The following is a 6,258-nucleotide window of genomic DNA, read 5'->3' as shown; positions in this document are numbered from 1 at the left end:
TATAGATATAGATATAGATATAGATATAGATATAGATATAGATATAGTTTTGGGGGAGAACAGGTAAACCTCTATTGGTTTGGTTTGAGAACTTGGGGATGCCTTATTTGCATGGAGGTGTTATTCCTACGTGATAAAGGCCATGGACCTCTCTGTGGGAGGGGCTGTGGGAAGCAGAAGCTAAGAGAGCCATATATGGCTTGGGAAAGTTCGAAGTGGCCTCCTGTCCTACTGGTCCTTTTCAGACCAAGGTTTCCAGCGCTTCAGGTCTTTCTATCAAGCTTTCTGGCTTTTCTCATAGCCTACTGCCCCACAGGTCCCCTAACAATTGGAGCAGGGGCTCTCCCTAACTCTGTTGCCTGCCATTAGATCCAATTCTAGCTGAACTGACCGCTCAGGTCACACTCAATTTTATGTCAGTAATGAAGTAGAAAGATCTGAAAATCACAGAGCCTTCAAAGTCATTTCTTTACCGAAAGATTTCTTCCTATCCATAGTAATCTAAGTACCACTACTTGGATACATACACAGAAATACTGATCATTTTACACAGATCTTTTTTTTTGCCTATTTTATTTATTTACATTTCAAATTTTATCCACTGCTTCCCAGTTTCTCCTCCTCAAACTCTCAGTCCTATCTTATCTCCTCCTGTTTCTATGAAAGTGCTCCCTAACCCACTCACCCACTCCCACCTTACTGTCCTAGCATTCCCCTATGCTGAAGCAGTGAGCCTTCACAGGACCAAAGACCTGCCCTCCCATTGATGCCAGATAAGGCCATCCTCTGCTACATCTGCAGCTGGAGCCATAGGTCCCTCCATGTGTACTCTTTAGTTGATGGTTTAGTCCCTGGGATCTCTGGGAGGTCTGGTTGGTTGATATTGTTGTTCTTCGTATAGGGTTGCCAACCCCTTTAGCTCCTTCACTCCTTCCCCTAACTCCTCCATTGCAGTCCCTGTTACATAGATTTTTTAATGATATTTTTATTATTTGAAAATCACACACACACACACAATGTATCTTGAGAATATCTATCCCTATGCCCATCCAACTCTCCCCAGGAAACCCCCATCACAACTCCCAACTTTATGTCTTTTTATTTTTTACATATTGAGTCTAATTAGTGCAACCTATATGCAAAGCTGGTATAGAGTCATCTTCTGGGACACTGGCAACCTACAAATGACCATTCCCATGTAGAAAAGTTATTGTTTCCCCTGAGAAGCATGAATTGCCAATAGCTCCTCAGCTAGTGGGGTCTCAGTAGCTCATTCCCTGTGCATGCAAGAACATTGTGTGCATAACAACATTACAGAAGACGGCATTTCACAGTACTCATCTTTCAGGCTTCACATTCTTTCTGTCCTCTCTTCTGTAATGTTCTCTGGGCCTTTAGTGGAGAAAGAGGTAAGCCAAATTCAGGGGCATTAATTAGTACATGAGGGCTGTGCTCACATCCCAAAAGGCACCATCCCCAATACTGTTTCACTGGAGATCAAGTTCCTCAAGGAAGAACCAGATAAAACACTCAAACTAATGACACAAGATTACATCAAGGCTGCAGGTTGGAATATGAGTTCTAGAATCTATTTTCACAAAGCCGAATTCAAAACAGTTTAATTCACACCCACAGGAAAGCAAATACAACAGCAACACACTTACAGATTTAGAATGTAGCTATTTCATTGTCATTACTATGTAAAATCTACTCTATATGAATTTTGCACACAACTCTAGAGCTCCCAAGGTCTTCACATTCTGTTGTGATTTCACTAAGACTTCAAACGGTGACTTGATAGATCTTTCTACAGTTATGAGACTGCTGATTTGTGAACTTTCCATCAGTTATAAATACCAATTATTTGGAAATACTTATTACACATAATCTCCTGAACATCATCAGTCTGGCTTAACAAATGTGTTATTGGAATAATTCTACTAGTCTCAGTTGAACAGAATCAAATATATCAAAGTCAATTTAATATTAAACATTGAACATCTCATGGAGTTTATCTAATACACTACATTAGAGAAAAAGCAACAATTATTAAGGAGTTCTTTTATAAGACTATTATTTTTACTATTGATTATGTGTGTATTTGTGTGTCTATGTACAGATATGTGCACATGAATTCAGGGGCCTGTATAGTCAAGAAAGAAGGGCATTATATCTACTGAAGTTATAGGCTGTTGTGAGATTTGGGTAATAAGAACAGCAAGCACTTTTAACTACTGACATCTTTTCAGATAAGTGCATCTTATTCTATATGGATAAGTCACATATATACCCAGATATAATATTCTGGACCTTGTCATGGTTTAGAGATGCAAAGCAACAATCTCTTGTGGCTGGAAGAATATTGGTCCTCCTGAGTTCTTCTTGGGGATAGGAGAATCTTAGAGGCCTCTTCTCAAGAAGTCAGACTCAATTAATAAGGCTGAGATCTTGTTTCCAAAAAAAATCTAGGGCCAGCCAGCCAGCTGATCCCTTGGACCTCCATTGTCCTGCCACCTTTCCACCCACCTTCACCAGACCTGCTTTTCCAGAACCACACAGGTTAGATTCTCTTCCTGAACCCATTTCCCCTGTATACTGAGTCTTCTGGGAGCAGGCCCAACTGCCCTAAGCAACCTGCCATCCCCCAGACCTCCATTGTCTGGCCACCTCTCTACCTGCCTCTTCCCCATTCCCTTCCCATGGTGTCCTCAGCAGCAAAGCCAACTTCTGGGAGACTTGCATTGCCCCCTGAGTACCATTGTTCAGCCCAAGGGTCCCCCCTCCCCGGAGGCCTGCACACCAGAATTATAAAAGTTAAGTCCCCTCCCAATACCAACTACAACAGGAACATCCAGGGACAAGGAGATTAACCCTTGAAAAAACACAATCAAAAAAAGCCAGGGCAATATGACACCTTCAGAACACAACTATCCTACTATGGAAAGTCCTGAATATCCTAACACAACTGAAGCACAAGGAAATGACCTTAAATCCAATCATATAAAGATGATAGAGGGCTTTAAAGAGGAAATGAATAAATCCCTTAAAGAAATTGTCTTAGTTTTGGTATTATTGTTGTGAAGAGACACTATGACCAGGGAAATTCTTATAAAGGACAATATTTAATTGGGGCTGGCTTACAGGTTCAGAGGCTCACTCCATTATCATCAGGGCGGTAGCATGGTAACATCCAGGCAGGCATGGTACAGGAAGAGCTGAGAGTTGATCTTGATCTGAAGGTAGCTCATGAACAGCTAGCTTGAAGTTTCTCAAAGCCCAACCTCAAAGAGACACATTTCCTCCACAAGGCCACACCTATTCCAACAAAGCCACATCTCCTAATAGTGTCACTCTCTGGACCAAACATATTCAAATTGCCACAGAAATATAAGAAAGCTTCTTTCTGGTCCACACCTACACCTGAAGTTGCTGATAGGCACACTGCCCCCACCCCCACCCCACAGCTCTGCTTGCCTCACAGTATGCCTTCTCAAAGTCAAACACACTGCTCCAACTGCCTCCCAGGAAGCCTGCTCCAACTTGTGACATCCAGGCCAGTTGCAGGGCAAGTGGACCGTGCCACCAGACAGAAGGCCTAGTAAGGTTGAGTGACTCCAGAGACTTGAGAAAAGCAGGAGTCAAGCTGCTACTTCCTCATTTCTGTACCTGCTCTGGAAGGCTTAACCATGACACCCCACTGAGGACCATAGCACTCAGTCAAGTAGCATAAACACCTGGAGTTCTCTATGCTGATGAGGTACCTAGATAGGCCTCAAACCAGTGAGCTTCCCTTCCTGGACATTCCATCTCACAAAAGATATTTAATCCCTGGTTCACCCTGAATAAGATTCACACACACCATCAAATACAGCAATATGAACACGCAAGGATTGTCTCTTCAAGGGAAAGTTTTCACTTTAAAGAGTGGCTTCTCCCAGGGAATGCTCTCTCCTCCAGCCTCTCCATAATTTTGGTGCTCACTTGGAATCAAACTGGGTTCCTTCCCCATCCCAATATCTGCATGGATGCCCTGAGGGGAAGCATGGACACAGGACTTCTGTTCCTGATGCAGTGGTACATCAGTGGCATCTGGGTACAGAGAAGACCAGGATCCATCTAATGAAGATGATAAAGGCTTTTAAAGAGGATATAAATAATCTCCTTAAAGAAATACAGGAAAACACAATCAAACAAGTAGAAACCCTTAAAGAAGAAACAAATAATACAAGAAACAAACCAGAAAACAAGAAATACAAGAAAATACAATCAAACAGGAAATGAATAAGATGTTTCAAGACCTAAAAATGCAAATAAAAGCAATAAAGAAAACATAGATGAAGGCAACCCTGGAGATGAAAAACCTAGGAAAGAAAACAGGAACTACAGATACAAGCATCACCCTAAGCCAAACATCAAACAGAACTTATGGAGGACAGTCCTATGGAGGAGTCAGAGATAGAAATGAGCAAGTCTGAGGGTCAAGGACACTACAACAAGACCCACAGAGTCAGCTAACCTGGAACTGTGGAGGCCCATAGAGCCTGGGCCACCAACCAGGGAACATGGAGGAGCTGGAACTATATCCCCTCTTTGTAGCATACTTGGTCTTCATGTAAGTCCCCTAGAAAGTGGAGTGGGTACTGTCTCCATCTCTGTTCCCTAATATTGAATCCTCTTCCCCTTACTTGGACAGCCTGGTTGGGCCTCAGTGTGAGAAGATGTGCCTAGACCTTCTTGGACTAGATGACCCAGGGCAGTGTGGTGAAGTAGAAGTTTCTGGATATGTCAGGTAATACAGACTCACATGGTGTTTTGCTAAGGCAAGAACTATGGTAGGACCAATGTTGTTTACAGAGAGTATAAATAGTAATCAATGGACAGTGAAGAGGCCCTTGCATAGCTTTGCAACTCTTTGTCTTTGCTGATCTTGCTTTGTTGAGAGAGGCAAGGCAGAGAACTCCTCCTGGTCCCTCCCACTGGTCCTCTGACTGGTACAGATTCAGTGGAGGCCTGGCAGCTTCTGCTGGAGCATGCCACTACTACTGATTTGAGTTTAGTATCCTGCCACTACTGAGCTTGACTGCTAATATCCTGGCAAATAGAGATTGGAATTGCCTCAAAGAACTACTAAATAGGTCCACATCCCCTCATCCTAGGTACCATCTTTTTGTCCTTACTTTTGGATGGTGGGCTAGAAGGAGGATCGAAGTATTTGAGAACCCTTATTATAAATAGGTTTTAAATAATCTAAGTCTGCAGGATAATATCCAAGGGAAGCTTCTCTTCACCTCAAAGAAGGGGAGGGGGCAATTAGGGGAGAGATTTGTAAGGGTAGGATTTGAAAGAGAGGAAGGAGGGGCTGTGATTGGGACAATAATGTGAATTAAAAAAAAAGAAAATTTGCTGAGGTTAAGCAATTTACATTTGGATATGTTTGTATTGTTCCTTAGTTTTGTCACTGAAAGATATTTGATATGATGCTTTCTTTTATTAATGCAAATTACCTTAGATTTCTGAGATTTTAGAAAGCCTCTTCTCTTTTTTTCCTCATGTTTTTCTAAAATGTAGATCCAGAATATTTATAATGAGTTACTCAACATTTTAGAAAAATCACTAGACCTTAGTTACAGCCATGATATTTAACATGGAGACCTGTGGAGGACGTTTCTCATTCAAACCACCACATCATACAAGCCTAGAAACATGAATTCCAGGAACCTACATAAGGGTGAAAGAAGAGAATCAAATCCACAAAGCTGTCCTCTGATTTGACAAGTGTTCTATGATATCTCTCCCCCCACCCCCACCCTACCTCTCTCTATCCATCCATCCATCTATCTATCTATCTATCTATCTATCTACCTATCTATCTATCTACCTACCTAATCTATCTCACACACACACACACACAGTATGGGGGTGGAGTATAAAATAAAATCTTTTGAAAGTGTTGAACACATTTGAGATTTCATCTAGACAGTTTAGAAGCTTAAAGGAACAGAAACAAAGAAAAATATTCTTATAATTAATTAGTTCAGTATTATCAAGATGATAATTTTTAAACAAATGTATAAAATTCCACAGTTCCTCAAACACTTTTTAACTGGTGTCACTAGTAAACAGAAGTTACTAAATGTAGGTGGTACTGGGGATGATCCAGATGTATAGATCCCCACATCTGTATGCCAGCACTCGTGAGGCTCAGTCAGGAGCTCCTTGTGGATGTATAGATCCCCACATCTGTATGCCAGCACTCGT

The sequence above is a fragment of the Grammomys surdaster genome, unplaced genomic scaffold (assembly GCF_004785775.1).
Source record: "Grammomys surdaster isolate TR1022 unplaced genomic scaffold, NIH_TR_1.0 1149, whole genome shotgun sequence".
Classification (NCBI taxonomy): domain Eukaryota; kingdom Metazoa; phylum Chordata; class Mammalia; order Rodentia; family Muridae; genus Grammomys; species Grammomys surdaster.
This window is presented reverse-complemented; position numbering follows the sequence as displayed.